Source organism: Mus musculus, chromosome 13, assembly GCF_000001635.26.
Source record: "Mus musculus strain C57BL/6J chromosome 13, GRCm38.p6 C57BL/6J".
In the NCBI taxonomy this organism is placed as follows: Eukaryota; Metazoa; Chordata; class Mammalia; order Rodentia; family Muridae; genus Mus; species Mus musculus.
In genome coordinates, this window is record NC_000079.6 from 106,736,039 (window position 1) to 106,761,994 (window position 25,956).

Here is a 25,956-nt window from a genome sequence, read left to right on the forward strand (position 1 = left end):
AAGGCTAGGCCAAGTTCCATTCTCCACCCACAGGAACATTCTTTTTTTTTTTAATTTTTTTATTAGGTATTTTCCTCGTTTACATTTTCAATGCTATCCCAAAGGTCCCCCATATCCACCCCCCCCAATCCCCTACCCACCCACTCCCCCTTTTTGGCCCTGGCGTTCCCCTGTACTGGGGCATATAAAGTTGGCAAGTCCAATGGGCCTCTCTTTCCAGTGATGGCTGACTAGGCCATCTTCTGCTACATATGCAGCTAGAGACAAGAGCTCCGGGGTACTAGTTAGTTCATATTGTTGTTCCACCTATAGGGTTGCAGTTCCCTTTAGCTCCTTGGGTAATATCTCTAGCTCCTGCATTGAGGGCCGTGTGACCTATCCAATAGCTGACTGTGATCATCCACTTCTGTATTTGCTAGGCCCCGGCATAGTCTCACAAGAGAGAGCTATATCTGGGTCCTTTCAGCAAAATTTTGCTAGTGTGTGCAATGGTGTCAGCATTTGGAAGCTGATTATGGGTTGGATCCCTGCATATGGCAACCACTAGATGGTCCATCTTTTTGTCACAGCTCCAAATTTTGTCTCTGTAACTTCCATGGGTGTTTTGTTCCCATTTCTAGGAAGGGGTAAAGTGTCCACACTTTGGTCTTCCTTCTTGAATTTCATGCGTTTAGCAAGTTGTATCATATATCTTGGGTATCCTAAGTTTCTGGGCTAATATCCACTTATCAGTGAGTACATATTGTGTGAGTTCCTTTGTGATTGGGTTACCTCACTCAGGATGATGCCCTCCAGGTCCATCCATTTGCCTAGGAATTTCATAAATTCATTTTTATAGGAACATTCTTGAGTAAAATATCGTCAGAATGTACTGACTGATAGTAACCTGACCCTCTGTAAAGTCCCAGGTAGAGTTCAAATGCATTTCATGATCTGCCCATGCTTGCTAGCCAATAGATTTAAAGATCCATATGCTTAGCCAATAAGTTTAAACTGTAACCTTGCTGATATAACCTGTGCTTTATAACCTGATATAAAAACTGCTTGTAATAGACATTCAGGGTCACCTCCTAGTCACTTGACTTAAGGGACTAATTGAAGGTTGACCCTGACTCGCAGAAAAATAAACCTCTAGCGTTTGCATCTCGGTGTCTCACTCTCGAGGGCAGCTTGAAGTAAGTACCACTGACTGAGGGTCGGGCAGCGTCTGACAGCATTTGGAGGCTGAGGCAATGGCCCCAAACATCTTTCTATGTCAGCTTGTAAAGACCAAAACCATAAAAACCACAATGAGTTCATAGGCAGGTACAAGAACTGCTGCCCAGTGGTCGGCTCTGACTCAGGCCATTTTAGACATAACAGTTCATATTGACCTTTAATTTGATGGGTCTTATGTAAAGCTTTGTGGAATTTCTTAAGATTAATGACTTGAACTGCTGGAAGCAAATTCCTCGAAACCTGGTGGAAAAGGTTCTAACACTTTTTACTTATTTATAAACAGCTGGTTTGGTTTGGTTTGGGTTGGGTTGGTTTGGTTTGGTTTGGTTTGGTTTGGTTTGGTTTGGTTTGGTTTGGTTTGGTTTGGTTTGGTTTGGTTTGGTTTTTCGAGACAGGGTTTCTTTGTGTAGCACTGGCTGTCCTGGAACTCACTTTATAGACCAGGCTGGCCTCGAACTCAGAAATCCGCCTGCCTCTGCCTCCTGCACTCGTTCACACACACTCCTCACTAACCTTTCCAGTGTAGCAGTCGTAGCCTAGCTCCCAGCAGCACGCAGGTAAATGCAATTCAATGTTCCTTGCTTTCGGATCCTCTAGACCTGAGCTGAGCTGCGTGCAGCAGTGCAGGCTTCATTGTCTAAGCGGTGGATGTCAGCATGAGCATCTGCGCGTGTCCATGCAGATTAATTCTCAACACAACATTGTCTCCGCTTGGCCCTCGGGAGGTAAGAAATTTTGCCATGACAGACCAGAGTTTTTATGCTAAATTCAGTCAATTACAACTAGGGTGTTCCACAGATTATTTCATGGGCTTCTTTGTTACTGGCACAAACACACACACACGCTCTCTATATATATGGCCTTATGTTCATAGTTATCTAGGACCTAGGGCTCAGTCCATGGGTTGCCCCACCAGAAGCTCGGGCGGTGGGCATGAGTCATTCTTTATCACTCGCACCCACTCTTCAAGACTTGGTTTTCATGACTATCTGTGGCAGCAGGAAGTGCAGCTTCTGGGAGTGCAGCTGTGGCTGCCTCAGGGCTGAAGCTGCTGGCAGCTTTTACAGTATCGGAAAAAATGCCTTCTGAGGCTATGTGTTCTTTGCAATTAACATACTTCATACAGAATATATAGTAGCATATGTGATCAGCATGACCTTGCTCTGAGTCAAGTTATTTTTTCTGTGTCCGTGACTGGCAGGCATATTACAGCAACAATATGAAACAGATGACAGGCATGGAACAAAATGGCTACAGCTATACTGGGGGAGGGGGCGGGCCTCAACAGAACAAAAGTCTGAGGTGTGCTTTTTCTCACCTGATTACAGGAAATGGCTTTTACATTCATGTGTGAAGTTGGCAGAGCCCAACACTCTTCTCCGTGCCTCATTGAGTCATAGGTCACATGGTTACTGCATTGTTGGCACCAAAAAAAAGACATTATGGGTGAGCATTAGTCTCAAAGTCACAAACACAGAAAAACAGTAGAGTGGCACCCCAGACAGGAAACACACGGCTGCATTAACCCTAAAACATATGCAAAAGTGACGTGCTTATATAACAAACACGCATACCAAGTGGTCTTTTGGCAGCTTCAAGAGTCCAGAAGTTGAGTTAGTAGGGCAACTACTAGTCTGTCGTGCAGATTAGGCTCCGAATAATCAACCATTTAAATACACTGCAACATGACTTAAGCCTTAGCTTAGCACTTCAAGAAGACTAGCCTCCCACAAGTGAAAGAAAGGATTGTAGTTTAAATGCCTTCCGATGAAAGTACTGAGTCAGCTGACCTACCTCAACCTTAGTGAGCTATATAAGCATGGCTCCTCTATCACCATTCTTTCTGACTCTGAAAAGCTCACTCTTGCTTGCAAACAACTTTTCTAATTGCTTCGACATTTCCATCTTTTCAACCATGTCTTATATAGCATTCTCATTTGAATGTAAAGTGTCTCCCACAGCATGTGTTTATGTAGTTGATCAGTGTGGTTGGATCTGGAAATTCCTAGAAGGCAGTCCTTCAGACACACCTATCAGAAATATCCTAATTAAGTTAACTGGGGCAAGAAGACCCTTTTATGAATGTGGGTGCCATCAGTTCCTGGACTTGGATCCTGAAGTGCACACAAAGAAGAAAGCCATATTGTAAGAAAAGTTCGTGAGTCACCAAAGAATGATACTCTGGACTCAAATAGTATGCAAATGCAAAGAGCATTTTATTCTGCAGAAGTCCAGCATGCTGGCATCGTCCATTACCAAGATAGAGGAACAACAAAGTGATTTAAAGCAGGTCTGATTTAAAGCACATTAGGGGATTCAAGGGTAGGGGCCTTTGTCTTACTCCAACTCTAGGAATATTCTATTACTGGGGTATTGGGACTGGAAACTGTTGCTGGGCAGGTCTGGAAACTGTTGCTGAGGAAGTAGCTGAGGAAGTCAAAAAACTATTGCTAACCCATTGTCCTTGTTTCAGGCCCAGTGGCAGGGCAGCTCCTGAAGGCAGGACTTGCCTGGACTTGCCCATTTCTTGGAAACAGAGATTTAGGCCTCCATCTCTTGAACTGCCAATTTAAAGCCTGTCATGGAGTCAGCCTAGCCTTCTCAAGCCAAACAGGAGTGTGTCATCACTTTCTGCTTCCTGACTGTGGAGGAAACAGGACCAACCTCTCAGGATTCTGCGACCATGACTTCCCCACCATGACTGGAGGATTCCTTCAAACCATAAGCCAGAAGAAACATGTCTTTCCTTAAATTGCTTCTGTCAGGTAGTCCATCACACCATCAAGAGAAGTGATGACTACAGTTGGCAAATAGCAGATCTGTTTTGGGTGGTGTGGGACCTTTTGGATATAGGGCCTGGCTGTCAGATATAGAACTGTACAGGAGTTAGAAAGTTATAGATTGGCTTTGCTTTGGGAGTGATCTCTCTGACTCCTGGTCTTCTGAGATGTGAATAAACAGCTATCCCATGCTCCCTCCATCACAGAGGGTTCTGCTTGCTGCCATGGCTTCCCCTTCAAACTGTGAGCCCACAGTGGGCCACTGGGACATCAAACTAACTGGTACACAAAGTTTTGCATTTGATTTTGTTTATGTTATATTTATTAATGTATGATATACATCAGCCAAATGAAAGAGAAGCTCACATACAAGTACAGGCATTATCCCAAAGCCCCTCGACAATTCTGAAAATTCTCCCAGCACCTCAGTGTGCTCACCAACTCAGAAGTTCCTGATTGGAAAGCAATATTTCCTCAAGACATTCCAAAGCCCTGTTTATGCCCCCACTCATTTCCATTTCCTGCCATTTATTTAAGCTCAGTATTTTTCAGAATCTCAAAAATGTCTCCATGACTATCGTAGTCACTATTCTATTCCTATGAAGAGACACTGTAACCAAGGAAACTCTTACGAAAGGAAGCATTTAATTGGGACCTTGCTTACAGTTCTTACAGGTTTACAGTTGCTTACAGGCTTAGTCCATTATCATCATGGCAGGAAACTTCCCAGCTTGCAGGCAGACACTGGAGCAGTAGCTGAGACTACATCCTGATCTGTAGGCAGAAAGACTAGCCTAGTGTGGGCTTTTAAAACCTCAAAGCCCATCCCCAGTGACAAAATTCTTCCAACAAGGGCACACCCATTAATCCTTGCCAATAGTGCCACTCTCTGGTGATTAAGCCTTTAAATTATGAGCCTATGGGGGCCCTTCTTATTCAAACCAATAGCCAGTAACTTTTAAGTGTTCAATTTCCCTAGCCATCAGGAAAATACAAATTAAAACTACTTTGAGATAGCTCCTCTCCCCAAACATAATAGCTATCATCTACAAATCTGACAGCAAATGTTGGAGAGGATGTGGAGGGAAAGAAACCATTATTCACTGTCGGTAGGAGTACAAATTAATACAATCTTAGTAGAAATCATTTTGGAGATTTCTCAAAAAAATAAAATAAAAGTAGAATTATCATATGAGCCAGCAATTTTACTCCTAGAGATATAGCCAGAAAACTCCATATCCTTCCATAGGTATATTTGCATCCCCATGTTTATTGGTGTTTTATTCAGTTTAGCAAAGAATTAGAATAAATCTAATTATTCATCAACAGTTGAAGAGATAATATAACTTTGAGAGAGGTGTGTGTGTGTGTGTGTGCGTGTGTGTGTGTGCTACTCAATAAAAATGTAACTTAAAATGGAGAAAATAAATAGAATGAAAGAGGATATGAAGCTAATAATGTTCTTTCTAATTCCAGTTACATTCATGGATTTTTTTGTTTGTTTGTTTTGGGCGGTGGTGGATAATGACACTGAAGATGTAAAATTTAATGTGAAGCTTCACAGACTCCATTCTGAGTGCCAATTCTAACTGTACAAAAGCTCACTAAGTTGTATAGATTTGGGGTCTAGTTTATTTTGCTTTGTGGTATTTTGACTTATTTGCAATTTTTTAAAATAATGAAGCTAATTAAAATATCCTCATCTTTTTCACATGGGTCACAGTTGAGATCAATTACTATCAATTTTACTGATTATTGCTATTATAAGAAAAAAATACTAACTCACTGAGATAAGTTATTCCTCAGCCACCCTTAAGGAGGTATCAAAATACATATCTAGATTTTTTTTTTTTTTTTTTTTTTTTTTTTTAGTGTTTCCACAGCTTCTTCGGTCCAGACCCAGTATGTTAGTTTTTGTTTTTGTTTTTGTTTTTGTTTTTGTTGTTTTTTATCATGTGCCCTTGGACATGAGCTCCAGCCCATGCTCTAATCTTTGTTTTTTAACTTTTTAAATGTGTACTAGTGCTTTTTCCTGCATGTATTCATGTGCATCACATGCATGTATGGTGGCCTATGAGATCAGAAGATGATCTTGGACCTCTAGAAAAAGAGTTACAGATGGTTGTGAGCCACCATGATCTAATCTAGTCTTTAGGACTTGCCTTTGAATTTTAGAACTGTTTGGATAATACCAAATTGGATTTGTGGAGAGAGCAATGGATATATACACATACACACACACACACACACACACACACACACACACACACACACACACACACATACACACACTGTCTTAGTCAGGGTTTCTATTCCTGCACAAACATCATGACCAAGAAGCAAGTTGGGGAGGAAAGGGTTTATTTGGCTTACATTTCCACATTGCTGTTCATCACCAAAGGAAGTCAGGACTGGAACTCAAGCAGGTCAGGAAGTGGAACTGATGCAGAGGCCATGGAGGGATGTTACTTACTGGTTTGCTTCCCCTGGCTTGCTCAGCCTGCTCTCTTATAGAACCAAGACTACCAGCCCAGAGATGGTCCCACCCACAAAGGGCCTTTCCCCCTTGGTCTCTAATTGAGAAAATGCCTTACAGTTGGATCTCATGGAGGCATTTCCTCAACTGAAGCTCCTTTTTCTGTGATAACTCCAGCTGTGTCAAGTTGACACAAAACTAGCCAGTACACACACACACAGACACACACAAGTATTTGGGCAGCACCAAGTTGGATGTGTAGAGAGAGATGGATATGGTTATAGATAAACATGTATACTTACATACATATAAATATAAAACACAGTTTAAATGACATCTACTGGTTCTGCTTCTCTGGTTGAACTGTAACTAATACAGATTTCAGTAGCAGGATTGAGGTTTGAGCGCACGTGGACATGAACAAACACTGGTTAATTAATATACACATCCCATTAGATTCCACAAGTGTGAAACTTGAAACTGTTCCTCATATGAGAATAAGAGACAACAGGGCCTCATAATCATGAACTCACACCAGAGCCTTGTAATCACATGCTCACACCAGACTCCTGAAGCAATGTCAGGGCTGATGTATACAAAGTCTAAACCGTGCTGTAAAGAGATAGCTATTCAGCCTTATTTATAATAGCCAGAAGCTGGAAAGAACCCAGATGTCCCTCAACAGAAGAATGGATACAGAAAATGTGGTACATTTACACAATGGAGTAAACAATGAATTAATAAAATTCTTAGACAAACGGATATATCTGGAGAATATCATTCTGAGTGAGGTAACCAAGTCACAAAAGAACACGCATGATATACACTCACTGATAAGTGGGTATTAGCCCAGAAATTTCGAATACCCAAGATACAATTTGCAAAGCACATGAAACTCAAGAAGAAGGAAGACCTAAGTGTGGATACTTCGTTCCTTCTTAGAATGGGGAACAAAATACCCATGAAAGGAGTTACAGAGACAAAGTTCAGAGCAGAGCCTGAAGGAATGACCATCCAGAGACTGCCCCACTTGGAGATCCACCCCATAAACAACCACCAAACCAAGACACTATTGCAGATGCCAACAAGAGCTTGCTGACTCCTGCAAGGCTCTGACAGTGCCTGGCAAATACAGAAGTGGATGCTCACAGTCGTCCATTGGATTGAGCACAAGGTCCCCAATGAAGGAGCCAGAGAAATACCCAGGGAGCTGAAGGGGACCGAAACTCCATAAAAGGAACATCGATATGAACTAACCAGTACCCTCAGAGCTCCTTGGAACTATACCACCAATCAAAGAAAACACATGGTGGAACTTGTGGCTCTAGCTATATATGTAGCAGAGGATGGCCTAGTCAGTCATGAATGGCAGGAGAGGCTCTTGGTCCTGTGAAGGCTCTATGCCCCAGTATAGGGGAATGCCAGGACCAGGAATGGGAGTGGGTGGGTTGGGGAGTAGGGGTGGGGGGAGGGGATAGGGGATTTTCAGTGGGGAAACTAGGAAAGGGATAACATTTGAAATGTAAATAAAGAAAATATCTAATAAAAATAATCTCTTTAAAAAAAGCCAAATCTTAAAAAAATAAAGAGAGAGATAGCTATTTTTTTATCTAAACATCCATGTCTTAAAAAACACAGAGGATATTAGCCCCAAACCTAGGATTCCCAAGATATAAGATACAATTTGCTAAACACATGAAACTCAAGAAGAATGAAGACTGAAGTGTGGACACTATGCCCCTCCTTAGAATTGGGAACAAAACACCCATGGAAGGAGTTACAGAGACAAAGTTTGGAGCTGAGATGAAAGGATGGACCATGTAGAGACTGCCATATCCAGGGATCCACCCCATAATCAGCATCCAAACGCTGACACCATTGCATACACTAGCAAGATTTTATCGAAAGGACCCAGATGTAGCTGTCTCTTGTGAGACTATGCCGGGGCCTAGCAAACACAGAAGTGGATGTTCACAGTCAGCTAATGGATGGATCACAGGGCTCCCAATGGAGGAGCTAGAGAAAGAACCCAAGGAGCTAAAGGGATCTGCAACCCTATAGGTGGAACAACATTATGAACTAACCAGTACCCCGGAGCTCTTGACTCTAGCTGCATATGTATCAAAAGATGGCCTAGTCGGCCATCACTGGAAAGAGAGGCCCATTGGACACGCAAACTTTATATGCCCCAGTACAGGGTAACGCCAGGGCCAAAAAGGGGGAGTGGGTGGGTAGGGGAGTGGGGGTGGGTGGGTATGGGGGACTTTTGGTATAGCATTGGAAATGTAAATGAGCTAAATACCTAATAAAAAATGGAAAAAAAAAAGATGCGGAGGCAGAGACAAGAACATCCTCATCCAGTCTTGATCTCCAAATTTAAGGAAAGACCCCCCCATCTCAAGAAATAAGGTGGAGGAGAATAATGGAAATTGCCCTACATGGACCTCTGGCCTCCAAATGCATGTGTGTGCACACGCACACTTGTATACATGTGCGCACGTGCGCGCACACACAATAAAATAAAATAAAACGAAATGAAATAAAAAAAAAACACAGAGTACGCTAAGAAAGGAAATTCTATTTTCATTTAAAAATGCTGATGAACCCCATAGTGGTAAACTAAATCCTAATAAGGTGAATTGCTCTTTGACTAAAGGAAGAGACAATAAACTCAGAAAACAAGAACTAGTAGCTGTGTCACATTCACTTCCTGTACAGTTTTCCCATCTTACCTCCATCTCCAAATCCCCCTGCAGCGACCTGTCAGGCAAAGTTCACTTGAAGAACGAGGAGTGATTGTTCACAAGTTCTCATAAAGATGACTAAATCTATTGTCCTGCCAATCATCCAGCTACATGGCTTTTGTGCATGTCCACCATCTCTAGTCACTTCCTCGAGTGACTAGATAAGATAAGACATTGTCCTCGAGAGCTTTCTCTGTGGTTGGTGACACAAACGAGGGAACAAATAAAACCACTTCAACAAAGGCAAACAACAAATTATGTCAAAGCCTCGTAAGGACTATGAAGAAAAAGGTGAAACCAGCCATAGGATGGGAGCAGAGAGGCTGGTGAGCACAGAGCTGTGTTCGTATCTCCACATCACACCTGATCTCATCTGTTCAAGGAAGCTAAGCAGAGTAGGGCCAGGTTAGTTCTTGAATGAGAGGGAATGGCACAGGCCTTTGTAAGAAGCTGTAACTAGAAAATAAGACAATAGCATTATGGGTCTATCTTCTCCCTGGGAGAGACTTGCTTTCTTGAGGTCGGATGGGTCACATGGCCTGGCTCTGTCCATAGAACCTTAGTATTGTGGTGCAGACTTAACAAGTGTTCCCACTGGGGGCTCACTGTCATGCTGTTCCCAGGATCCTATGACCATCAGTATATAGAGGAGCCTGGGCTAGTCTTCTGGGACACAACAGATGCTTGGCCAGTCCCCCGGTGTCCAGCTTAATGATCTAACAACCATCAACTCCACCAACTGATGTATGTGTGAGCCAACTGATAATCCACACAGCCCACTGGGACAAAAGGACAGCTTGTCAAGCCACAAGACCTTGAGCTGCTGGTTGTTGTGAACTCATTGAGTGATTTGTTGGGTAACAGATAACCTTGAACTGTGAGGGAACTGTGTACTCACTTGGGACTTCTGAGATGGGTTTTGGAGACTTCTACAAAGTCCATGTTTGACTCTGTTTTCAACTTAAGTACCTCATGCTATTTCTGACTTACTATGGAGGGATAGTCCTGTATGGTTGGCTGGTATTTCTGTGTATTTTGCAGGCAGTACAGGCTGTCCTTGCTCTGAATAACCTTTTCAAGGATGTTTGTTCGGTGTTTGTTCAGCCTTGGAAGACAGATAGTTCTCTCTGCCCAAGCACAAGGTGGGAGTGCTTTGTCCAGACTAAAAGATGGAGATTCCAAAAAGCTCCATGTTCTTATAACACATGCCACTGACTGTGCAGATGTTACCTGGACCATTGTCTTCCCTGGCACAGAAATATTGCCCATATTCAGGCCACCGGCAATGCTGTTAATAATGAAGCCATTTTCTCTTACCCAGATTTCTCCAGTCTTATGCCGGCCCCCAGGAAAGTGTGGCAAGCTAATTTGTTACCTTCTTTACAAGAAGGTAAAACCTGAGACCTTCCCTGGCTCCTGACACCAATTAATCAAGATTCCTGTTTATAAAACTATCAGCCAAACCCAGGCAGGGAGATTTCATAGCATCTGTAACACTCCATTTCTCTGCAAATTACCCTGGAAAAGCACATTTTGTGCCTGTTCCCAGAACCAGAAGGACCGGGGCATCCGTACACATCCTTCTTCCTCCTTTAAAAGGGCACAGGATGGAGGCATGAGGCCAAATCCATCTCTTAAATAATGAAAGAAAAGGGAAATGGCAAGCTAGGTGCAGATATGCCCAGAACACAGAGGTTTACCAGCAAAGGGAAAAGACGTCTCCTTCTTCCTGCCTTCCCTCTACATTTGGCAAGTGGGATGCACAGACTCTATCCTGGAAGCGTGTACTCTGAAAAATCACTGAAACCAGAGAACGTTCTCAGCCTTTATTTTAATCTCTCGGGCAGTGCTATCATGATCCTCATCCCACTGACTGTCACATACATGGGACTTCTCAGGCTTCCCAGTATTTCACACAACTCAGACCTCTATTCCCAGGGCAAGAGAGATGTACACATTTGTTTCTAAGTCCAAATGTCTTCAATTCAGCCATTTCTAAGTTGTATCTGCAAGTTAAACTCCCCCAGGGGTTTTGTGGGATGACCAGTGCTATCAGGCAGTGGAGAGAGGTTACAGAAGCAGGAAGGATGGCAGGTCTCCCTCAGCACAGCAGCTCAAAGCACTCTGATGTCCTAAGATTAGTAGATGTCACATAAGGATGCCAGCTGCTCCTTCGTAGGGCTTCCAGGCAATGTCCTTGTCTTCTGCCTCAGGATGTATATCCAGGGGCCCATGTCTTTTTATCCAGGATGCTCAGATCCCACAGAACATAACTTCTTGTCAGCCAGCAGGTACTCGTTGCCCTAAGTAAACATGAAGCCTTAGCTTAGTAAGTTGCCTAGCAAAGAGTTTTTAAAATGATGATTTGCAAAGATGCTGTGACTAATTAAATTAGACTCTCAGAGCGCAAGGGGCATAGTATGGACTCTACAACTTTAAAAAGACAAACAAACAAAAATCTTAACTGATTGCAGTGTGTAGCCAGGAGTGGAACTTTATTAAGGCACATCCCTGGATATGTAAATACCAAATCCAAAGGTTTCTCCTAGAATTTATTCCACTTGAGAGACGGAAGATTAATGGGGACTTGTATATGTAGTTGTATATAATCAATTGGAAATTAAAGCTCTTATTCGTTGGCTCATTCATTCAAGTAAACACTTGTGGAACCCTCGAGTCAGCTTCTTCCCTTAGGAGGCCACAGTACAGAGGGGGAAACTACAGATTTGCAGTTTTAAAGCCACAGAGGAAGAAGTACGGAATGCTACAAGAGCTGAGTATCAGCCTCCCCCTGCCTGGGTCAGGGCTTGCCCCCGTTTGTGACTTTGGGTACCAACTAAATCATTCACAATCGTTTACCAAGACGATCAGTACTCTCAACGACCCTTATGAATGCCTGAATAGCACTTTCCTCTCTGATCTAAATCAGAGATCTACAGAAAGAACAGGAAAAAACAACTAACATTCTTAAACCCTAAGATTACTGGGAAATCCGGAAATGACACGTGAGAAACCGAGCTTAGGCTGGAGAACTGGCTGATGCAATAGGCCACTGGAACAATTCGTGTGCAAGAAGAGGCACAGAAGAACCTTCTATGGAAACATGTTCGATGGGAGCACAGCTGCCCTGAACACATGGAGAACCATAGCAGAAGACAAGACCTTGTTAGTACCTTGATGCCATCAAAGAGATGTGCTACCAACACTTGGAAGACAGCTGTATCAGCCATGTGGTCACGAAGTACACTCCAAACTAACTCTCTCTCTCTCTCTCTCTCTCTCCCTCTCTCTCTCTCTCTCTCTCTCTCTCTCTCTCTTTCTCTCTCTCTCTCTCTCCCTCCTGCTATTCTTTTCATGTATTATAAGGAAGCACCTACCACAAAGTGATCTGTACGTACAGACATCTTTTCTGAGATGTTGGCATGCACATTTTTTAATTTTCTGCATGAACACTGCATTCTTCTTCCTGTGCTATGAGGAACGGGAAATAATCTAGATTTGCATATCAGTCATACCTTGATAGCTGAGTGGCCTTAGGAAAGTCATTGACTCTCTCCAGAGACTTGGTCTATAAATAAGAACAACGACCACAGGATTATGGGTGAAGGGGTACATAAAAGGTTCCTCTGTGGGCATATAGCAAGTGTTCAAAGAGAAGTGCTGCCACGACTCTGCAGCAAACCTATCCATAGAATGTAGTAACTTTAAATGTATTTGCGTGACATACACATGCGCCTGAAGGTGGCCCCATACACAGAGGCCCGCGGGAGCTACTGAGAACCCTGCTCCTCCATCTCCACCTTATTCTCTTGAGATGCAGTCTCTCACTGAACCCGGAGCTTGCCGTTTTTAGGCTAGGCAAGCTGGATTCCAAGCTGAGGCAATCTGCCTGGACACGCAACTATGCATTTTTAACTTACTATAACACAACCTATCTCTTTTATAATTGGTCATAAATGAAATCCCTGTGTCTAATAAACAGTATCTCTGAAATCAGGAACAAGTAGCTATAGAACAACCTCAGGAAACTGACACATCAAGACCCAGCTCTTTCACACGTTGCCCAGTTGCAGAGTGCCTGTAATACCTGTTGTTGTATGTCTACTTTGACTCACTGGTATTACCACTTTGGGATTTTCAGACTCTTCAGGTAGACAAATGGAAAAAAGTACAGCCCTGTTCCAAATTCAACAACATTCTTTTATTTCAAAACCACTGACCTCAGTGACATCAGGGAAACTGAGGGAAATCTGCAGGGTTGGGGGTAAAAGAAGGTAGGCTGATGAGGTTAATGAATCTGTCTCTTTGTCTGCTTTGGAGACAGGGTCTCAAGCAGCCCAGGATAGCCTCAAATTTACTGCATAACCAAAGATAACCTTGCTCTTAACCCTCTATTGCCTCTGCCTCCCTCCCAAGTACCAAGATCACAAGTGTGCAGTACTACACCCCGTTTTCTGTGGTCCTGTGGGTAGAGCACGGGGCTTCATGCCTACCAACTGCACTATGCACACAAGTCAATGATTCATGAAGGAGCCTCCAAGACAGAGATGGTACAGGCCTTTGGCACAATGACACTGGAAGGAATGAAGCCTTCAGGATTCAGGAACACAAGAAGAAGGCTGGCCTCAAACCATGGGGTTTAAATAGACAATTGAGTCAAGGGCTTGCAACCATGTCTTCAAATCTTCTGAGTGGCTCTTCTTTATCCAGAAGGATAAACTCAGACCACTACTGAGAAAGAAAAGCTCTAAAGGGATCCCACTGTGTCACCAGAAACAATGCTTGTCAATCCCCTTGAAATAGTGCAGGTGTTTCTGGTGCCCAGATGCAAAATTTGGCTTGGGGAGTGCCCTGTTTTCATCTTTGATGATAACCTTTCCACAAATTGAATTAGGTATATATGGGAAGAATATACAGAATGAATATGATCAAAATGTAATATGTGAAATTCTCAAGGAACTATTAAAATATTTTGATTAGGTATTTCCTCCTAACTTCCTTGACCATATCTCAAATACTATGCAAATACTGTGTTTTCTTGCAGACATGGGCTAGTTCACAAATTATGGCCTGTGGAGATAACAGGGAATACTCAAGTGTCCTCAAAAGTCTTGAATCCCAAATTATAAAAAAAGAAAAGCCACTAAAATTATAGAGAACTACTGAAGAATCAGAAGAAAGAAAGGCTAAAAAGTTTTTTTCTCTCTCTCTCTCTCTCGTATCATAGTCAGTACCATTGTAACTGGTTAGTTTTAAGAAATCAAGAGTACAGGTCACAAAAAATTAAAAAAAAAAAAAACTAGCAAAACCCAGACACAGCAATTGTTAATATGATATATTAACTTAAAACAAATATACACATGTATTTACCCAAGGTTTTCCATTGTGTAGTTAAGACTTGCCACTGTCCTTATGAAAATTTAGTCCATAATGCATTGTTCTGGTTGAGAGAGCTAGCTCTTCACCTAAGTCCTTTCTCTGTAACAAAGGGACACTGGCTTAGGATATCCCCCCATGATACCCTACAGCAAGCCTACACTTCCCAGTCTTCTGGGGCCTCGGGTCATGTGACTATTTGGTCACATGGGTGCAAGAGTAGTCAGTGAGGGCCACCTCTGGGCTGATACCTGGAATTAGGCTTATGGTTCCTCCAGAATTTCTTTCCTGGTTCCAGAACCTAGGATCATATAACTCTGACTATGAAGACAACACAACCCCTACACATCCACACACCAAGGTCATCTCAACCATAACAAAAGGCTTGGATCAGCAATAAAAAATAAAACAGACTTCCGTGGGGTAGAACAGGAAGCAGACTGCATTCCACCTTCTTTAGGCCATGGAACTGTCTTTGCATTTCCTTGTTCCACAGCTCCTGTCTTGCTCTCAGAATGTGATCCAATTACAACATCCAGTTTCAATTTGTTCATACAGATAAAAACTTTAAATCATCGGAAGTAGCCTGGGAAGAATCCTCCTAAAGTATTGGAATGCTCTTCCTGGTTGTCAACCTGACTATATCTGGAATGATCTACAATCCAGAATTGGAGGGCTCACCTGTGATCCAGATCTTGAGGCTGGAAGACACGAGTTTCTGACCTGGATCTTCACATGGAGATCTTAAGGCACAGTGGTTATGGAAAGCTTAGGCCAAGGCAAGATAGTACACATATTTCAATTATGGATGGTTGTGAGACGCCATGTGGTTGTTAGGATTTGAACTCAGGACCTTCGGAAGAGCAGTCAGTGCTCTTAACCACTGAGCTATCTCTCCAGTGGTAGTACACATATTGAATCCCAGGAGACTGAGGCAAGGAGAACTCTGTGGTCAGTCTGGAACAAAGCAAGTACCAGATCCAGGCGTGGAGGTACACACCTTTAGTCTGGACCACATCTTCTGCTGGAGACCTACATAAGGACATTGGAAGAAGGAAGATTCTCTCTTCTTCGCCTGCTTGCATTTACTTGCCAGCACATCTGTTGGAATCTACTTATACAGAAGACCAGCTGAAACAACTAGCTTCGTGGAACTGAGCAACTGCTAGATTCTTGGGCTTCCTATTCACAGCTGACCGTTGTTGGGTTAGTTGGACTACAGACTGTAAGTCATCAAAATAAATTCCCTCAATATAGAAAGACATTCCATAAGTCCTGTGACTCTAGGGAACCCTAAGACAAGTATATCTTTCCCTTTGTTTTATTTTAAACAGAGACCACATCCATCTTTTCTGACATTTGGAAGGTAACATTTTTATCAAGTCTCTACAATGCGTCTGGTTTCATTCTTTGTTGGAATAATTTTCTTCATTTTCATATCCATATGTCATTCTTTTAAAGTAGTATTTAATTAAATTATGTAATTACAAAAAGGCACAGGTGACACAGCATATTGGGAACAGATTAACCCTGGGTGGATGTCAGCTGCTGCATCATTATAAGTCTGCCTCAGAACTTGGTGCCCTAACACACCAATCACTTTGCAAACTCACATTTCCACAGTAGGGGATTTTATATGGACTCTGCTAAGTTTCTACTGGGATCAGTGGGACAGCTCAGTTTCAGAAAGATAGCTGGATGTTGACTGAGGTGAAGGGTGATAGAACAGCATCCAGTAAGTTTCATGACTATTCCAGGAGCCTGGATGTGCAAGGCAGGCACCCTGAGCCCATGTTTAGGTCACAATGTCACTTCCATCATATTGTTTAAAGTAAGCCAGAATGGCAGCCAGGATCTAAGGGTAGAGTTAATTATAAGTTTCTTTTAAATAAAGATTTGTTTTTCATTTAATGTGTATGAGTATTTTGCCTATGTGTTTGTATGTGTACCATATGTGTGCCTGGTGCCTATGAAGGCCAGAAAAGGGTGTTGGATTCTCTGTGACTAGAGTTACGGGGTTGTGAATTACCATGCTGGTTCTAGGAATGAAGAGTCCTAGCAAGTGCTCTTGACCACTGAGCCATCTGTCATCAGCATCCTGCGTGGCTTAGGCTCTGGAACTCTGACTAGTGGCATGGAGCAAACGAAGAGAGAGACACACAGACACATGTACAGAATATCTGAAATCAAGTGGTATTCCAACCCATAACCTCTGAGTGTTAAGTACTGCACTGGGTCAGTGGTTAACCTGGTAGGAGATCTCTGTAGATGAACAGTCTCAGGCTATAACTATCTGAGAGGAGGAGATGCTGCCCCCACTGATCAAACATTAACCAATACTCACACTCTCAGGAAGAGCTTTACCACCCTTCTTGCATCTGGCCTCCATATGGGAATGGATTTGCCAATTTCCTATGGGTCCAAAGCCTTGTAGTCCTCAACACAGGTGCACCCATGTCAACAGTACACATTAAGGATATCACTCACTCAGGATTTCCTCCACTTCCTCATCTCTACAGCCTCCCAGTCTCTGGTCAACAAACAACTCAAGGAATGAGAAAGAGAGAGAAAGAGCTTGAGAGTGACCTTTGAGCTGCCTCCAGAAGGTGCCAAGAAGACAAATCAGCATCGTTTCCAGAGAGATCAGCAATCCTATTATCTTAGGAAATCCACTAAACAGAAATCATTAGAGCTCCCATTATTTACATAGTGATGCTTGTAGAACAAATGGACTGCTTTTACCTTATAAATCATAAGTGCACAGGAATGAAATCGCTGCAGCCTTTAGCTGGTCTTCACTAACTGTTTCTACATCTCCTCTCCCCCTTGAAGTTCTACTGGGGACAGATGTAAGTCAGCTATGAGGTTAACTCATAGACTGTGGTACTTATGACCTGAAGCAGCTAAAGCCAGTATGCCACCTCCCCCTCCATCCTACCTATTCCTTGTAAGTCACCATGCACTCTCCATGTGCCAAATGATGTAGCTGTAGAACTAAGAAAAGTCACCCAACCAACATAAAACTTTACACAAATGAGTAGCTATCTTGGTTAGGGTTTTACTGCTGTCAGCAGATACCATGACCAAGACAGCTCTTATAAAAGACAACATTTAATTGAGGCTGGCTTACAGATTCAAAGATTCAATCCATTATCATCAAGATGGGAGCATGGCAGTATCCAGGCAGGTATAGTGCAGGAGGAGCTGAGAGTTCCACCTCTTGTTCCAAAGACTGGCTTCCAGGTAGGTAGGATGAGGCTATTAAAGTCCATGCCCACCGTGACACACCTACTCCAACAAGGCCACACCTACTACATCAAGGCCACACCTCCTAATAGTGCCACTCCCTGAGCCAAGCATATACAAATCATCTCAGTAGTAAAACTTGATATATTGAACCATTGAAATTTTGAATTTTAACTTACACCTCAGTTCAGGCAAGTCTGTTACTCTGATGTTAGCCCTGAAGATCTGCCATGTCCAACAATAATGACTTCGTGTTCGTTTTTATTTGTGTGGGTGAGGGCATGTATGTGTGCATGTGTGCATCTGACCAAGCATGAGGGGACAGCCAGCAGAACCTGTACAACCTGAGGAAAAGAAAACATTCGGGAAGCCATGCCAGGCCATTGGGGTGGGAGAGGTCAGAAGGTTCAAGTTCAAGTGTTAAGAAGAGACCTGGTCAGGACACTAACTGTGAGTGTAGCCTACTCCTGGGCAATGCTTGTTTCCCCCTTTGTGGAAATCTGATGCTCCTCTCACACATATCCCCCCAGCTCCCTTTTCTTCCTCCTTTCTACTCTCTCTTTCTATTGTAAATTACCACAGCACCCTTCTATTGCAAAACGTTGTAATATTATAATATAGGGTAAGATATTACCAGCAAGTTAGCATTGCATAATTATCTTACAAAGCGCTATTACATAAATAAAAACCATTGTGTTCATAGGTTTTGCCAACTAAGTATAAAAATGAAACAGAGAAAAATCTCCAACCCAGGACACTATTATTGTGATAACATCCAGGAGATGGTTTGTCACCACTGACTAGCTAAGCACACTTGCTTGTAAGTAAAAACTGCCAGATACTCAGGGTAGAGCAGAGTAGGCTCAAACTGGTATGCTCATAAAAGCCAGAGGGAAAATATCTGGCTATAAAAGAATATGGTCACATAGTCTCAATCTTCAGTATATGTCCTTTGGCCTTAAATTAAAAGAAAAGAAAAAGGAGGGTCTAAGGATGTAGTCTAGCGACTTAGCGATTGCCTAGCATATGCAAAAGCCTGGTCCTGCCCCAGTACTGCACTAGAATGTGTCATGATACTACCTTCAGGGCCTAAAATGGAAGCAATCCAAATGTCATCAGTAGGAAATGTGTGTGTGTGTGTGTGTGTGTGTGTGTGTGTGTGTGTGTACATTTATAATGTACATTTGTGGGGTGGTTTAGCTATAGTGTATGTTTATAAATAACATAGATGAGGAAAGGAGAGTTGAAGCTTTGTACGTACTGTGAAGGATCTACGTGCATTTGACAAGAATAGAAGGACAGCACTCCAGCAGAAGAAGGGAGTCCAGATATGTGCAGGTTTTGACAACACTGATAAAATAAGGGTGCTATTTGTATTTGACAAAATTCCAAGGAATAAGAGAAGAAAAACGAGAAGGTAAATCAAAGGCCCCAAAATGGAAATACCTAACAAGCCACTGACAAAAATCACCACTAATCTAACCCCCATTCTCAGAGCTGCCATTTATGTTTGGCACTGAGTGTTCTCAATAAGGATAATGATTAGATAATTTGTAATAGGAAAGCATGCTAATGAGTGCAATTTGACTTATTCAGAAAGAGGCTTAATTATTAAGTCTTTCCTCCTACCAAAGGGCCTGCATGCCTGACTTTATCAGATATTTATGGATGGGGGAAAATAATTTCAGCTTAATAGAAATGTATTTGGAGTCAGTGCTCTGGCTGTGGCCCTGCCATACACAAGCTGTATAAAGCTAAACTTGTGACCAAGGCTTCCTGGGTCTCAATTGCTTCATATTGAAAATAAAAAGTCTGAGGGGTACCCTAATACTTATGAACCCAGTAAGCCCCATTCTGACTCTAGGAAGTCAGTGCAGCACAAAGGGAGGGCTCTGAGTTCACATCAGCCGTGGTCCAACATTCCTGAGAAAAGGCCCCCCAACAGACCGTGTCTTTGGGGGCGCCCTGGCCTTATTGAATTAGAAGTCACCACTTATTTATTTAGCAGGTGACACTTGCATGGTCCTTGTTCCCAAGTGGGCCCCACGGACAAGTATAAACTCATTTAATCCTTATAGTCACCCTGGGGTGAAGGGGATGTTACATTCTCAGTTCACAGACAAAGACACTGTAGTGCTGAGAGCTTAATTAGCCTGTGGTCACTCAACCAGCAGAGCTAAGACTTAATTCTCAGCAGCGTGCCACTGCTCATGACCATGGTATGACTCATGTTCCCAGGGGGATGCACCCTTCTGCTCATCTAACTCCCTTTCTCGGCTTTCCAATGATAAGATTGTCATTCCATAGGACAGAAGGAAGGCTCAAACATCAAGCTACCCAGAGCATCTTGCCTCGAGGATGCTTAGGGTACTTCAACTGTTCTCCTCGGCCCTTGGGGTTACATGACATTTCATAGGTCCTTCTGGGTCAACATTACCAGAGCCTGCTATCAATTTCACATTGAGAACAAATCAAAAGGGATTTAGAATCAGGCTTTTAAAAAGTGCACCAAGGAGGGCTAGAGAGGTACATCAGCAGCTGTTGCCTTTGCAGAGGACCTGGGTTCACTTCCCAGCACTCACATGGTGGCCCACAACCTTCTGTAGCTCCTGTTCCAGTGGATCCAGTGCCCTCCTCTGGCTTCTGAGGGTATCAGGCATGTACAGCACATATACATACATGCAGATAAGACATGCATACATATAAAATAAAAACAAATAAATCTCTAAAGTCATAAGAAGTATACATAAGCAAGATCAGGAATCCTCCAGGGAAACATTGCAGCCACACATTCAAGTTCTGAGACCCCTCTCAGCATCCACAGGCTAGTCCTAGCCCACCAAGGCCCTAAGGATTCCCCAGCTGTATCTAGTCCTAAGTGTTTCCTACCTCAAACCTAGAGTCAATGCACGAAATGTGGACCATATTCTAATTGCAGACATTCTACAAGTGTTCACTTTTGTATGTGTGGTCTCTGATGACTCTTACTCATGGCAGACTCTTCATTTTGTGTTACATAAACATTAAATTTTGAGACAGTATTAAGTGCACTTAATTATTGGTTGGGGTTAAATCTTTACATAAGAATAGATCAATTTTCATGAATTCCTTAGAGTAGATATTTGCTCCCACCCAGATCTCAGTATGATCCAGTTTTGAATATCTTATCCTTAATTCCATAGGTAATAATAAATACATGAACGAATACCAGCACCTAAGATGAAAGAACTGACCAGGAAGCTCATCATAGCAGGTAGACTGTCACATGATCTCTGCTTTCATATGTGGTCTAAAATTCTCAATTTGGTAGCCTCTTCAGTTTGTGGTGTATGCATGTGTGATTACAGAGATGTAGGTGCATTTGTGAGTGCATATGTGATGGTCAGAAGCTAATACTGGATTCTTCCTCTATCATTCTCCCTGTCTCCTCACACACACACCCATTGATTGATTGATTGATTGATTGGTTGGTTGGTTTGGAGAGAGGGCCTCTCATTGAACCTAGAGATCACCATTTTGGCTAGACTGGCTGTCCAGCAAGCACCCAGAATCTGTCTCTGTTCCCTCAGACCTGACCCCACCACATGATACTGAGAATCCAAACTCAGGTCCCCACACTAGCACAGAAAGAGAATAAAAGTACCTATTGGGCCACCTCCACAGCCGTAACTTTTATTGGTGTGGGGGATTCTCACTGTTGGCCTTGAACTTGAGATCCTTTGAGAGGAAAGCCTCCCATTTCCCACGGTGTCATGGTAACCAGGGATGGTCAGGATTACAGTAAGGTCAATCTTCTTGTACAGACTCTTTACCAATCCTGTTCTCAGTACCTAAACTCCTCCCGGATACACAGCCTGTTGAGTTCCTAAAGCTTCTGAGCTTCTTCAGCTCATTTGCAACCCTCTGCATGGCACCTGGGGCTTCCGTCTCTTTGCTTTGAATAGTCGTTAACACATTAATCATGGCATGCATGCACCTTCTAAAATTCTTATGAAACATTTCATGTCCTGCCACCTCCTCTTGGATTAGGTTGATTTTTTACTCTATGGCTTGATTTTCACTTTGTATTGGATTTTGAGAGGTAAATTGGGAAATTAACATACCGAGGTCAGGCAGAAGCTTGAAAATTAGTTTATTTTTTAAAAATTCTTAGCAAGAAGAACACAAAGAGTCATAATAAGAAACACCATTGTTGTTAGAGCTGTTGTTCAGTCTCAGGTAATCCAGGCTACTTCTAACTTGCCATACAGTTGAGGATGACCTTGAACCTCTGATCCTACGGCCTCCCCCTCCCAGTGTTACATACCTGAAATGGTTAGGTTGCTGTACCACTAGAGAGCCTTCAGAAGATGCTTCTGTGGGGCGTGTAGTCAAGTGCAAGCATCCAAGTGGCTCCTTTCAGAATCAGAGTAATGTTTACACCAAGGCCATGTTCTCTCTGATCAATGGCCACAAAGAGTGAAGGAGCCAAGATCAGGAACAGACGACTAGTGAGCCACCTGTGCCCGGGCTTTGAGACCCATCCGCCTGAGCAAGACCCTCTCAGAACCATTCCACCTGCTTATCTTGTAGGTCTCCTCTAACAGGGCTGAGCCCTGCTTCACCTTATTTCCATAGCCCTGCTCGCTCTCATGTCTTGTAGAGAGATCTCCCAATGTTTTGTGCACAGTTAAAGCTCTCTTGGATACCTAAGCATGGAGACACATGCCTTTAATACAAGCACTTGGGAGGCAGAGGCAGACAGATCTCTGAGTTCAAAGCCAACCTGGTCCACATAGAAAGTTCCAGGCTAGCTAAAGCTACATCCGTAACTCCAGCTTCAAGGAATCTAGTGTTGACTTCTGGCCTCTTTGGGCACACACACACACACATACACACACACACACACACACACACACACACAAATACAGCAGAGGGGGGTAGGAGACAGACAGACAGATAGACAAACTAATTAAAGTTTGGGATCGGGCTGGAGAGATGGCTCAGTAGTTAACAGCTCTTGTTCCTCCCGTCGCTCACATGGAACTCACAACTGCCTGTAACTCTAGTACCAGGAGATCCAACATCCTCTTAGGGCCTTTTTGGGTATCAGGCATGAATGTATTACATAGACATAGATAAGACAAAGCATTCATATACATAAAATATATCGTAAAAGCCTCTTGGCATGTGCTTCTTGTGGGAGGTGAACTGAGACAATATCCACCTATCACAATTAAAGCAGTTTGCAAATGTTATAGGAATATGCAAAATAAATAAACAAATTTTAAAAACAAATATGCATAGATAAAAATAGTCAAGATATATATTATCCAAAATAGCCAGTGCTTTAAATGTATATTTATCATGGTGCTAATAAAAATCTTTTTAAAACACAGGGTAAGATAGGCATGTGAATGCACACACACACATATGTATCTATACATATATATATCAAACTACACATATTTATGTGCATTTGACCCTTTAGACATCACAATATCACAAGTAGCTATTTATGAGTAGATAGATTATGACTGCTTACTGATTATTTTCTAATATTTCAATAATTGAACTTTATTCCTTCTATTATCAAAAAGAAAGATATAGTTCTCGTTCTCTCTCTCTCTCTGTCTCTCTCTCTGTCTCTCTCTCTGTCTCTCTCTCTGTCTCTCTCTCTGTGTCTCTCTCTCTCTCTCCATACACTCTGAGGTCTGAAACTGTCTGAATTGATAGAGCTAGTCAGACTCATCATTGTGGGGGTCAGCCAACAGAAACAACTAAGTAGCAAGAAATACAGATTATAATGGCGGAGCTTAAAATACACGCTTGGCGGATTCCAGCTGTTGTCAACATCCAAACTGCGTTTAGCAATCCTGATGGAGCTTTGGAAGGAACAAGCAGATGGAGTACCAACCTGCTGTCAATTGCTTTGTTTTGTTTCACTCTGTTTCAAAGAAAATTTCTACCAAGTCCATGTTTATACAACCTACTTTGTTCTTCACTTTATCATTTACCTGGTAAGAAGGAATACTGCTGGTCATGAACATCCCCTTAGCCTGTAGAAGGTATGAATTAGTGGGTCTAAGCTGGCATGGGGCATGTGCTCTGTCCTCCTGTAGCCAGCCTCACCTTGTCCCTCCACCTGAAGCTGCCTCTGTGTTTTCTGTTTTTGAGGCACTCCTGTGGATGTAAATAATATTAATAGTGCCATCAATATAATAGTAAGAGCTAATGTTGATTGGATGACGTCTTTGTGCCAGGAAATGTCCTACACTCTGCTTTGCACTAAACAGCCCACCGAGTCTCCATAGGGATTCTACAGGAGAAGTGTCAACACCACTCACCGTACAGAGGCAGGCACAGGAGTAGGAGAGGTCAAGGAACTTACAGACCGACAGAAATAGGGCAAGGCGTAGCGAGCTGCGAACACAGGAAGGTGCCAAGGAGAAATAAGAGTCCAAAAGGCACATCTGCTCCTCAGACACAGGGACAGCTGTCCTTGGCGGAAATGAAAGTCGGACAAGCTAGATAAGCAGAAGGGAAGTGAGATTCCACTGGAGAGCCATCTGTCAAAACAGACAAGAGGGTAAGAAGCTAAACAAGGGAGAAGGCAAGAAGAGGCCATGAGACAGGCTGGCACACACACAGATGAAGTGGGGCAGAGGGCATGAAAAGGGCACTGGCAAATAAGTTCAGGGAGGTGCACAGAGCAAGAAAAGGCCAAGAGAAGAACTGGGTAAGCATGTGGAATGTCGACGTGAAGGACAGGAGGCATGCGGAAAGTCACTGACAGCATGGCAGGACCGTCAGCCAAGAGGAAGAGGGAGATGCCAGGGGTGGAGAGGTGTCCACTCCAGGGAAGCAGAGGAGAGGAAATGGCTGGGTTGAGAGGGAACTGAATCATCTCCTGTTCCCTGCTCCTTTAACCTCAGTCTTCCTCCACGCCTGTGCCAAACAGTGAGGAGATGATCTGCCGCGGGGCTTAACTCTACAGAGCAGAACGGGACACATAGCTGCTTCTGTCCTGCATACACTGTTTGGAGTGGGGTGGTGAGCTGTCTGTGTTGGGAGGGATTCCCAGAAAGAATGACATGATTAAAAGTGAGGGACCAAAACTTAAAATGGGGATTCCCTCCCCCACCCCAATCCCCAGGGTTACTCTGACTTTTCCCTTATGGTCCTTTTGAGGCATACATACCCAAGAGTGTCATGCCCTGCATGTGCTCCAGTGTGCAGCCATGGGAGTATGGTACATTTCGCATGCTTTGAAGTATTCAGTGGCTCCCACTGTTCCCAGGACAGTCCACACAGCCAGGCTTGGCACCAAAAGCCCTTCACTGATAAGGCCGTATCCATATGTCAACAACCTTAATCACGGAAGAGATTCAGTAAATCTACATCTTGACAGCTTTAATCCTGCTCATAAATGTCCAAAAGCCAGTGTGAGAGGATTTGAGAATTAAAGGTTATGATTTTCTTCACCAGCTTAGTCACGGATCACGGAGGTTTACCATCACACCAAGTTCTTCAGGTCCCGAAGTGAGAAGACAGGAAAGATCCATCAGGTGGCTCCCGAGACAGATGTCAAGTCTCTATGAGATGACAGGGCTGGGTCTCTGGACAGCAGCTTTCAGAAGAGACAGTGCCAACAGAGAAGGGAAATCCCACTGAGTCCAGCATCAGGGACACAAGAAAGGTGAGCCAGCACCACACAACTTCCAGTGGAGAGTGAAGCTAGATCTGATGTGAAGGACAGTTAGCCACAGGTAGTCAGACTTAAGAAGAAACCAACTTGGCTGAGACTGAGGAGGCTGTTAAGAAACAGTAGATCCCTGCATAACTAAGTTACTTAGGCCTGTGTTCTTTATTCCAAAGCTCCATTTTTCCAACTACTCTGTGGTTTCACTGTGTAGCCACTGGTTTCCTTTATTGTCTCTGACATGCAGCAACCATCCACACTCCTGCTAGTCACCTCCTGCCCTGTGGTCAGAGCACTCTCTACACCACATACACACACACATGCACACACACACCACCATGCACCACCCCACTATGCACACACACATACATGCCCCATACCACAAACAACCTGCCATGCACACACATACATATACACGCACTACACATACCATAT

The 25,956-nt window shown here is 43.2% G+C and overlaps 1 long non-coding RNA gene across 2 annotated transcripts; it reads right to left on the reverse strand.

Moving 5' to 3' along the window:
- Positions 1-1,741: 1,741 nt before the first annotated feature.
- On the reverse strand, positions 1,742-24,859 carry Gm30411. Of its 2 annotated transcripts, XR_003950653.1 has the most exons (3): positions 24,167-24,859; positions 2,537-2,630; positions 1,742-1,935 (listed from the first exon to the last, which is right to left on the reverse strand). It is a non-coding gene; the product is annotated as a predicted gene, 30411 (long non-coding RNA). The 2 variants fall into 2 exon arrangements; XR_873899.3 differs by lacking the exons at positions 1,742-1,935; positions 2,537-2,630 and adding an exon at positions 11,030-11,521.
- Positions 24,860-25,956: the final 1,097 nt, after the last annotated feature.